Below are 12,351 nucleotides of genomic sequence, written 5' to 3'. Positions count from 1 at the left end.
GCTTTTTAATAGCGCTGTATTAACTCAAGAAGTTAAATTTCAAGGGGCCAAAATTTTAAAGGAAAATAATCGAAACAGAACTAGTCCTTTCATTTCCACTTAGGTGAATAGTTTTGCTTTTATTACATTCTGAGTGTCGCTGTCATTCTGTGTGAAGAGGACCACATGACTAGATTGCTCCTATTTTGACAAAAGATCATTATCTGGCTGGAGCAAGTTCTAGGAGTCAATAAATATATAATAGGCTATTTCAGATTCTTTGAAGATATTAAGTATAATCTCATTTTGAGTGTAGAAGGTGTTTCTTAATAAATGTTTAAAAATTCTCTTGGCAGGGCCTTAATACGACAGCTAATAAATATACCATTGGATGAGTGTTTAACAAAAAGACATATTACTGTGAAGTGCTTTCAAATTATTTAGGTGAAATAATAAAGTATTTTTTTCCTAACAAATAAATTAGCAGTGATTTAATTTTTCATGTTAATTTATGTTGAGGAATACATACAGAAAAGTAATTCACTTTTAATTTTTATTCAGATAATTTATAATACTAAATTACCTGTAGAGAACAGTTGCCACTTGAAATGTATATATCAATGGATTTTATTTTTTTGCCTAAACTGTGTGAAAATGAATCCTGTAATGAATGTTAGGAAAAATTTAACCAAGTTCCTGGCTTAGAAAGTTGCTCATGAATGTTATTTCATCAAAGAATTCCAGGCTTGAACTGACTTGCTACTTTTCTTACTTAATCTTAAAATGAGTTCCTGTTTATTTGATGAGCAATTCCATGTTAAACAATTTTGTTATTTAGAGTTTGATAGTATGTGACATTTTGATATCTTTGGAATTTTCTGTTCTTGAAGCCCAAAGCATTCAGATATATATTATTGTTATTGTTATTATCATTATTATTTGAGAAAATGGCTGGCATTTCCACTTGCCTTTCAGCATGATTCCTTTCCACTGTATTCACATGATAAGGGAACAATTTTTTGGCTCAGTGAAAGTGTTTTTCTGAGGTGCAGCAATCCAATGTGAGATTGTTTTAAGGTGCAATGTTATAAAATTTCATTTCACCATGTAAGCATCATGGCCTGTGTTGCAATTTAAAAAATGACTTGTATTTAAATACCTATAACAACTGTAATCCTGAGAAATGGATATATAATGTATATACTTTCATTATATAAGTTCTTTGACTAGAATATAAATTTTCATTCACCTAATCAGTTTAAGCAAGAAGCCGACATTGTAAGTGATCTTCCTTATCTCTAATAGGACTTTTTTACTGTAAGGTTTATGAGAAGCTTTCAGTGATATTTTATTTTTAATTCTGATCTTCTCTTACTTTGTACAGATGTCACCTATCTTGTTCTTCAGTTAATAAACAGCTCATATTCTGTCTCATTAGCCTTTCACTAAATGGGATTCAAAATGGTCTCATTAGCCTTTTGATAAATATCATTTTAATTATATATGCATAAATATGGAAAGATCTACTGTGTAACAATGTCTGTAGTAATTACAATGTATTTTTTATTGTTTTGTATTCTTATGGAATTGTGTACCTATTTTTGATGCAGAATAATTACACTATTAGGAGTCTATGCTAACCTGTTTTTTGTGTTTGCAAAGATCACAAGTCTATCAAGTAGGTGGCTTGAGTTAATTTGATTTCACCTTTATCAGAGTGCTAATGGAATTGATGTTGTAGCTTCTCGTATGCCAAGAACTAAAGAACTCAGGTGTAATAACTCTTTGTCCTGATTTAGAAAATTGATTTGTTGCTTGTAGGATTTTTGTAAATATAGATGTTTTAATGCAATTGAATTTTATAAAAACTCTTCAGCTCAATTCCTCAGCTAGTCATTAAAATCATTGTTATGATATTACAGAGGTATTGGTTAAGAAAGGAGCTTTAGAGGTAAAAAGACCTGACTTCGGATATCAGATTTGCCAGTTACTACCACACTGCCCTTGGGTGATTATAATAACAATACCTACCTCAGAGGATTGTTTTGAGAAATAATTGAGATAATAAGACTTAGTAAGTACTAAAAAATGTAGACTAGTATTATCATAATAATAAAAGTCATGAACTTTTTTTTTGTCCTATTAAAATACATTTTTAATTTTACTGGAAATTTTGTTTATCAATTTTTACATTTGTGACAATCAAAAAATGTTGACTAAGTGGATAAGTATACCAAGCTGTAAACTTTTTTTTTGGACACCTTGAAGGCCAATATAATCAGCACATTGACAAACATTACACAGTTGACGTTTAATAAAATTGAATTGAATTTGCATGGCTTCAACTGGTATGATTGTCATGCAGCTTTGCTTATTTCCGGATATATAATTGTTTTGTAATTGTTCTATATTATCTGCCACACTAAGTTGTAAACAAAAATTGATTAGAAATTATTTTCCAGCTTCCCCTCGTAATATCTAAAAAAATTTTTTTTTTCAACCACCAAGTGTATTCAGTAAATGTTTATCGGATTTTAACTTGATATACTTTTGATGGATGCCCCCTACTTCCCTTGATTTTAAAAGAAAAATGGATAAATAAAACAATTAACTATTCATGGAATAATGATAAAATCAATTATGGTATAGTCATACTATGTATAGTATTATGCTAAGACATTTATATGTGTGGATATGTAACTGTATGTGCATAGAAAAAATTGTTAGGATTCATAGTAAATTATTTATAGAATTACTTCTATAGAAGGGATGGAAACAGTTTGGAATGTACATCAAATAGAATTTCGTGATTACAAGCAACCTAAACTGAGAGATTAAGCAAAAAAAGAGGAGGGATTTATTGGATAAAGTGTGAGTATATCACAGAATTGAAACAGGCTTGAATAAGTAGGCCTCAGGAAGCATAGAAATAGAAACAACTCAGAGAGTTAAATGGCAGAAATTTGCCAGCAGTTTCTGTGGCAGGAGTGGGGTTTGGGGACTCTCTGTAACTGACAGCCCTACTAGAATGACATAGAATGAGGGGAAAGGCACTTCACCAGAGGAAAGGGTGCTGGGCATGAAGAATATCACAGAGCTCTACCATACCTGCCTCAAAGGACAGAGGAATGTTTTCCTTCTTATTTTATATATATGTATATTTTTAAAAACAGCTTTATTGAGATTTAATCCATGCACCATATTATTTACCCATTTGAAGTGTATAATGGCTTAGTTCATTCATAGAGTTGAGCATTCATCAGCACAATCAACTTTAGAATATTTTTGTTACCTGAAGAACAAACCCCACATTCCTTAGCCATCACACCCAGACCATCCCACCATCCTCAGCCCCTAGCAATCACTAACCTACTGTCCATCTCTATAGATTTCCCCGTTCTGAACATTTCATATAAATGGAATTATATACTATGTGGTCCTTTGTGACTGGCTTCTTTCACTTAGATAATATTTCCGAGATTCATCATGTTGTAGCATGTATCAGTACTTTATTCCTTTTGATGGCTGAATAATATTCCATTGTATGGGTATACCACATTTTATTTATCCACTTATCAGTTGATGGACATTCGGATTGTTTCACCTTTTGGCTATTAAGAATAATGCTGCTATAAACATACGGACACAAGTTTTTATTTGAATACCTGTTTTCAATTCTCTTGGGTATACTGTTAGGAGTGGAATTGCTGGATCATATGGTAACTCTATGTTTAAGCGTTTGAGGAACTGCCAAACTGTTTTTCAAAAGTGGCTGCACCATTTTACATTCTTGCCAGCAGTGTAGGGAGGTTTCAGTTTCTCCACATCCTTATCAATGTGTTAAATGTCTTTTTGATTATAGCTAGCCTAGTGGATGTGAAGTGGTTCTCATTGTGATTTTGATTTGCATTTACCTTATGGCTAATGATGTTGTATATCCTTTTATGTGCTTACTGGCCATATACATATTTTAAAGTAATGAGATTATGATTTTTTTTATTTTTGTAATTTGTATTTTTTAACTAAAACATGTCATATTTGTTCATTTTTTCTTACCATTGCTCTTCATTCTTTATAATTTGGGGTGAATGCTTAACACAAAGTTAGTTACTTCTTATAATTTCTCTGTGAGGTAAGTATTATGCCCATAAAAAAATTGGGGCTTAGAGAAGGTAAGTAATTTGCTCAAGGTCACAGAGCTAGTGAGTGATATGGGATCTGAAGCCAGGCTATTTTAAATCCAGAGCCTAGTTTCTTAAACATGACACTATAATGCATCTTAAGTCATATATGTTCTCAAGTTTACTGCATTATTAGTGGTGCTGATGTTATTTTGTTTTACCTGCCTTCATAATCTTGTAGAAACAAAGACTCTTAAATTTCAAAGAGATCTCATAGTTCATCAAATGTTGCTTTAACCAAGTGTAGGAAATCTGTCTACAGGTTTGCTAAGGCCTGGTTGTTTAGCTAGAATTGTATTTTGTTTTCTAACTATATCAGAATCAACTGGGTTGTTTGTTAAAATTTCATATGTCCGGGCTTCACCCCAGATTTCGTAAATGAATCAATTGAGTACCAGGCCCAGGAAACAATATTTTAAGCAAGTGAATTGAGAACCACTTCTTTGGTGGCAAACATCTCACTCTCTCACAAGAACTTTATTTTCTTTGATGCTTTTTCATCTGTTTCCTAGTAGCTTTTATCATTTGCTCTGCCTCTACTCTGTAGCAACTAAACAGGCCTATTCCCTTTGATGCTTGGCAAATGTGACTCTCGTGTGCAGGTAGAGGGAACTTTTAGTCTGTGATTTCCATCCTGGGAGTTCTGCTGAGTTAATCATCCTGTTAAGAATCTCTTGCTCAGGGCCTGGCCCAGTGGCATAGCGGTTAAGTTCGTGCACTCTGCTTCGGCGGCCCGGGGTTTGCTGGTTCAGATCCTGGGGCACGGACCTACATACCGCTAATCAAGCCATGCTGAGGCAGCGTCCCACATAGAGCAACTAGAAAGATGTACACTTATGACGTACAACTATTTATTGGGGCTTTGGGGAGAAAAGGAAAAAAAGGAGGAAGTTTCGCAGCAGATGTTAGCTCAGGGCCAATCTTCCTAAAAAAAAAAAGAATCTCTTGCTCAACACCTCCTGAATAGGTGGGAGACAGCACCATCTCTGCTATGCATGACCTCTGCTATGAAAGGGGCAAAACTCTGGTAGGAATTTTAAGCATTAACTGAAAATATTCAAGTCTTCTTGGTAGATCATGATATCATCTTTGAATACATCTGATACAAAAGTTTTGTATTGTCTTTGCTCTGAAGACAAAAGTCTAGTCTTAGTGATAACAGTTTTACCTGATTTCATGTAAGAAGCTTTGTGAACAATATGATAGCTACAGCTAATAATAGATGCAGCATCCAGTATCTTTGCCCAGATGTTAACCCCTACACTTGGTTTTCTCCCTTGGGTTGCCACGCTAGGAGAGAATACTATTAAAGGGTCAGACTTGTGTGTTCAGGCCCTATTAGCTTCTGTTCTATGACCAAAGCCACTTGACTTATGTCTTATTTGACTCTCAGGATTTGACTGTCCTTTGGTTTTAACTTGATAAGAACTGTGTGGATGGTTTTCTTGCTTTAATACTGCGAAAAATGTACGGAGCCTGATGATAAGTTGTGCATCAGACGAATTGTGATTGTGAGATAGGACAACAATAATGTGAAGATAACATGGACTTAGAAAAGATCATTTTGTAGAATTGTTAAGTCCTGTTATTTTTTTTTAATGTTGGATTTTTTTTCCCCTGAGAACTAGCTTCTTATCATCAAGTTCTATAGCATTTTCTTAGTCATTCTCCTAGGATGCCATTCTTTCCTTTCCATTTTTTTATTTTCATCAGCCTAATCCAGGACCTTATCAGCTACAGAATGATCAATACTAGGAAAGGTTAAAAAGGTCAGATGTGAATTTATTACATGAGTATTCAGTTGATTTATGCAAATACATTGTCAACAGGTTACCAATTTGCATTATTCAATATTCATTTATAGGCAGTTAACGACACTGTCGAACGCTAGCATGCGAGCAATTTTTAAAGACCTGCTTTGTGCTTGGATAATTCAAAACAGCTCCTATTAAACAATTTGAAGTGACTGTGATGAGGATTTAGCTTTTTTCAGGAACTGAATGGGGTCTTTACTGACGACTAAAGTAGGAAGGGTCAGAGCAAGCCTAGAATTGTAAAGAGGTGTTGGGCGTTTTTTCCTCCATGATTAAAAAAGCAGGAAAAAGAAAGCGTTTTGTAACTTTGATTTGATTCAAAACAGTATTTTCTAAAGCATAAGCCATTCTCATCATAAGTGAATTCCTTAACTTAAAAACGGGTTCATTTAAATCCTTGATGTATTTCCACATGTTCTCCATTCATGCTTAGGAGGGAGGTGATTTATGAGCTACTGTACTCAGCAGAGGAGAAATTAATTTGGCACAAAATATGTAGATTCAAATCTTAGCTTTTTTTTTGGTATAAGAATTTATTCTACGCCCACCTCCCCGCCATCCTTGAAGGCATTTTCTGTATTTCATAATCTTCACTAACCAATTTGTCTCCTGTAGGAACTTATAAGCATTAGCAAAGCTTATAACTGAAGTTGTCGAGAAAAATGGACAAATTAAAATCTCTACCCCAGAGCAGCTTTACAAGTGGCAGCACCAGGAGCTCCAGGGAACCAGGAAAGAGGATTCTAGCTGTATTGCTTCTTTTCTGCTTTACCTTACTTCACAGCATTTTAAGGTAGTTTTTTCTCCTTTGCTCAGTGTTTTTCTCAATTTTAATATAATTTTTTGTTCTAATTTTTATTTAATTTTTTATTTTTTTAATTGAAGTATAATTGACATGCAGTATTATATTACTTTCAGGTGTACAACATAGTGATTTGACATTTATATACATTATGAAATGATCACCATCATTAGTCTAGTTACCATCTCTCACCCTACAAAGTTAATACAATATTATTGACTATATTCCACATGCTGTACATTACACCCCCATGACTTATTTATTTTGACTGCAAGTTTGCTCCTCTTGATCCCCTTCACCCATTTTGCCCACTCCCCAATCCCCCTCCACTCTGGCAACTACCAATCTGTTCTCTGTATCTGTAAGTCTGGTTTTGTTTTGTTTTATACATTTGTTTGTTTTGTTTTTTTTTTGATTGCACATATAACTGAAATCATATGGTATTTGTCTATCTCTGTCTGACGTATTTCACTTAGCATAATACCCTCAAGGTCTATCTGTGTTGTCACAAATGGCAAGATTTCATTCTTTTTTATGGCTAATATTTCATTATATATTTATATACCATATCTTCTTTATCTATTCATCTATCGATGGACACTTAGGTTGCTTCCATATATTGGCTATTGTAAATAATGCTGCAGTCAACATAGGGGTGCATATATCTTTTCGAATTAGTGTTTTTGGTTTCTTCAGATAAATACCCAAAAGTGGAATTGCTAGATCATATGGTAGTTCTATTTTTAATTTTTTGAGGAACCCCTGTACTGTTTTCCATAGTGGCTGCACCAGCTTAAATTCCCACCAACAGTGCATGACGGTTACCTTTTCTTCACACCTTCTCCAACAATTTTTATTTCTTGTCTTTTTGATGATAGCCATCCTAACTGGTATGAGGTGATATATCTCATTGTGTTTTTTTTTTTTATAATTTTATTTATTTATTTATTTTCCCCCCAAAACCCCAGTAAATAGTTGTATGTCATAGCTGCACATCCTTCTAGTTGCTGTATGTGGGACGCGGCCTCAGCATGGCTGGAGAAGCGGTGCATCAGTGCGCGCCCGGGATCCGAACCCGGGCCGCCAATAGCGGAGCGCGCGCACTTAACCGCTAAGCCACAGGGCCAGCCCTCTCATTGTGGTTTTGATTTGCATTTCACTGATGATTTGTGATGTTGAACATCTTTTCATGTGCCTGTTGGCCATCCATATGTCTTCTTTTGAAAATATCCTTTTAGGGTTGTTTGCGTTTTTTTTGCTATTGTCATTGGCATTTTGATAGGGATTACAGTGAACCTGTAGATTGCTTGGGGTAGTATGGATATCTTGACAATATTAATTCTTCCAATCCATGAGCATGGTATATCTTTCCATTTATTTGTATCTTCTCCAATTTCTTTCATCAGTGTCTTATAGTTTTCAGAGTACAGATCTTTCCCCTCCTTGGTTAATTTTATTCCTAGGTATTTTATTCTTTTTAATGCAATTATAAATGGGATTGTTTTTTAAATTTCTCTTACTGATAGTTTGTTATTAGTGTATACAACCACAACAGATTTCTGTGTGTTAATTTTGTATCCTACAACTTTACTGAATTAATTTACTCTGAGAGTTTTCTTGTGGAGTGTTTAGGGTTTTCTGTATATAGTATCATGTCATTTGCAAATAGTGGCAGTTTTACTTCTTCCTTTCCAATTTGAATGCCTTTTGTTTCTTTTTCTTCATAATTGCTGTGGCTAGGACTTCTAAAGCTATGTTGTATAAAAGTGGCAAGACTGGGCATTCTTGTCTTGTTCCTGATCTTAGAGGAAAAGATTTCAGCTTTTCACTTTTGAGTATGATGGTAGCTATGGGTTTTTCATATATGGCCTGTATTATGTTGAGATATATTCCCTCTGTACCCACTTTGTTAGAAGTTTTTATCATAAATGGATGTTGAATTTTGTCAAATGCTTATTATGCATCTGTTGAGATGATCATATGATTTTTTTTCCTTCATTTTGTTAATGTGTTGTATCACGTTGATTGATTTGCGGATGTTGAACCACGTTTGCATCCCTGGAGTAAATCCCACTTGATCATAGTGTATGATCCTTTTAGAGTATTATTGAATTTAGTTTGCTAATGTTTTGTTGAGGATGTTTACATCTATGTTCATCAGGAATATTGGCCTGTAATTTTTCTTTTCTGTGTGTTGTCCTTGTTTGGTTTTGGTATCAGGGTAATGCTGGTCTTGTAAAATGTGTTTAGAAATGTTCCATCCTCAGTTTTTCGGAAAAGTCTGAGAAGGATAGTTATTAGATTTTCTTTGAATGTTTGGTAGAATTCACCAGTGAAGGTGTCTGGTCTTGGACTTTTGTTTGTTGGGAGGTTTTTGGTTACTGATTCAATCTCCTTACTAGTAATTGGTCTACACAGATTTTCTATTTCTTCATGATTCAGTCTTGGAAGACTGTATGTTTCTAGGAATTTATCCATTTCTTCTAGGTTGTCCAATTTTTTGGCATATAATTGTTCATAGTAGTCGCTTATCATCTTTTGTATTTCTGTGGTATCAGTTGTAACTTCTCTTTCACTTCTGATTTTATTTATTTGGGCCCTCTCTCTTTTTTTCTTGATGAGTCTGGTTAAAGGTTTGTCAATTTTGTTTATCTTTTCAAAGAACCAGCTCTTAGTTTCATTGATCTTTTCTCTCTCTCTTTTTTTTTTTAGTTTCTATTCTACTTATTTCCACTATAATCTTCATTATTTCATTCCTTCACTAACTTTGGGCTTCATTTGTTCTTTTTCTAGTTCCTTAAGGTATAAAGTTAGGTTTTTTTTTTGTTTGAGATTTTTCTTGTTTCTTGAGGTAAGCCTGTATCGCTATGAACTTCCCTCTTAGAACTGCTTTTACTGCATCCCATAGATTTTGGAATGTTGTTTCCATTTTTATTTGTTTCAGGGTATTTTGTAATTGCTCCTATGATTTCTTCATTGATCCATTGGTTGTTTAGTAGCATGTTGTTTAGTCTCCACATATTTGTATTGTTTTCCAGTTTTCTTCTTGTAATTGATTTCTAATTTCATACCATTGTGGTTGGAAAAGATGCTTGATGATTTTAATCTTCTTAAATTTATTGAGACTTGTTTTGTGGCCTAACGTTATCTATCCTGGAGAATGTTCCATGTGCACTTGAAAATGTGTATTCTGCTACTTTTGGATGGAATATTTTATATTTATCTATTAAATCCATCTGGTCTAATATGTCATTTAAGGCTAATGTTCCCTTATTGATTTTCTGTCTGGATGATCTATTCATTGATGTAAGCAGGGTATTAAAGTCCTCTACTGTTATTTTTGTTTTGAACTATATTTTTGTAGTTCTTCTGTATTTCTTCTCTTACTCTCTTTCCTTGTAGTTTGATGACTTTCTTTAGTGTTACGTTTAGATTCCTTTCTCATTACTTTTTGTGTATCTATTATAGATTTTTGGTTTGTGGTTACCATGAGGTTCATATATAACAACGTATATCAATTTTAATATTTTTATTACCTGACATTTGCGAAGTATGTTTATAAACCTTATCTCATCTAGTTTTCAAAATAACACTGCTGGGTAGGTGGTACCAGCCTTTATTCCAGCATGCCACACCCCTCATCCTCCCTTATAGTAACTTTTTTAACCATCTCTAATTTTTTTTTTCAGAGCAAATTTAATTTTTTTCCTTTCTGTGACACATATTTTTGGTTAAATTTAAGAAGTGCTCATTTAACAGCTACTCTATGGGAGGCATGTGATCTCTCTTTTACTCTATAATTTTCTTTTTGCATTACTTATGCTGCTTTTAAGTGTTTTGTGGTAAGTCACTTAATTCTCTATAATGAGAAAAGTGGATAATTTTCTAGGCTCCTTCCCCCAGTAAGTAACAAAATAGAAGAAATCAACACTTGATTTTCCCTTTTATCCTGAGTAGTTGTTCACCTTAAGTGTGTAGATTTATGGGTGTTTATGAGAATATGATCCATGATCTCACAGAACTTGAAACAGAAAAATGAAACTGATGAGCAATTCGGAGTGCTCATGCTATTCTTTCTCTATTTTGTTTTAATCAGTGTAAAACTAGTGTTTCTTACAATCCTTGCTAATACGTTGTGTTCACGACCTCTTGGGTAGACTCAGAGGGAAGGATATAGCTATTTTAGCTTAAACTTACCTCTCTATCTGCTATACTTTGCCCCCACTCTCATCATTTTCTTCTTTATGAAACAGAATTTTCTTATTAAAAAAAAAACATAACTCATCAGAAGAGATGACAATGTCCGTGATCATTTGAAAGATAATAGGCAGTCTGTTTACACCTTTATTTATTAATTTTTTAATTAATAGACTTTATATTTTAGAGCAGTTTTAGGTTTGCAGAAAAATTGAGCAGAAAGTACAGAGAATTCCATATACCTTTCCCCATGCCCCCATCACACACAGAGTTTCTGCTATTGTTAACAATTTGTATTAATTTGGAACATTTGTTATAACTGGTGAGGCAATATTGATATATTATTATCGAGTATAGTCCATAGTTTACATTAGGGTTCACTCTTTATTTTGTACAGTTCTATGCATAATGTCGTGTATCCACCATTATAGTATCCTACCTCACTCCCTTAGAAATCTCATGTTCTCCACCTATTCATCCCTCCCTCCCTCACTCCCTACTCCTTCACCTTTCAAACCTCTGGCAACCACTGATCTTTTTGCTATCTCCATAGTTTTGCCTTTTCTAGGATGTCAAATAGTTAGGATCATAAAATATATAGCCTTTTCAGACTGAATTCTTTCACTTAGTGATATGCATTTAAGGCTCCTCTATGATTTTTCATAGCTCGATAGTTCATTTCTTCTTCTTCTTTTTTTTTTTTTGTGAGAAGATTAGCCCTGAGCTAACATCCGATGCCAATCCTCCTCTTTTTGCTGAGGAAGATTGGCCCTGGGCTAACATCCATGCCCATCTTCCTCTACTTTATATGGGATGCCACCACAGCATGGCTTGATAAGCAGTGCATTGGTGCATGCCTGGGATCTGAACCTGCAAACCCCGGTCTGCTGAAGCGGAGCGCGCTCTTAACCACTATGCCACCAGCCGGCCCCAGTTCATTTCTTTTTATCACTGAATAATATTCCATTGTCTGGATGTATCATAGTTTGTTTATCCATGCATCTATTGCAGAATATCTGATTGCTTCTAAGTTTTGGCAATTATAAATAAAACTGGTATAAATATTTGTGTGCAGGACTTTGTATGGACATCTGTTTTCAACTCATTTGGGTAAATACAAGGAGTGCTTATACCTTTTTAACATGAGATAATTAGAATGCCTATGAATATTTTATAGCTGTAAAATATTCCATGTAAAGGATAGAAAACCTGCTCATTAAAATGATTATATGGGGGGCGGGCCCAGTGGTGTAGCAGTTAAGTTTGTGCACTGTGCTTCAGTGGCCTGGGGTTCGCGGGTTCGGATCCTGGGCACGGATCGGCGCACCACTTGTCAAGCCATGCTGGGAGGCTGAAGCTTTGGAAAATACTTGCCAGG

General features: G+C 34.4%; 1 protein-coding gene across 3 annotated transcripts in view; it reads left to right on the top strand.

Moving 5' to 3' along the window:
* Positions 1-12,351, top strand: part of IMMP2L (inner mitochondrial membrane peptidase subunit 2) — an 846,417-nt gene that overhangs the window by 157,881 nt on the left and 676,185 nt on the right. The gene's annotated exons all lie outside the window — the stretch shown is intronic.

The sequence above is a fragment of the Diceros bicornis genome, chromosome 3, assembly GCF_020826845.1.
Source record: "Diceros bicornis minor isolate mBicDic1 chromosome 3, mDicBic1.mat.cur, whole genome shotgun sequence".
In the NCBI taxonomy this organism is placed as follows: Eukaryota; Metazoa; Chordata; class Mammalia; order Perissodactyla; family Rhinocerotidae; genus Diceros; species Diceros bicornis.
Note: the sequence above shows the minus strand (reverse complement) of the source record. Positions and strands in the feature narration are given on the sequence as shown.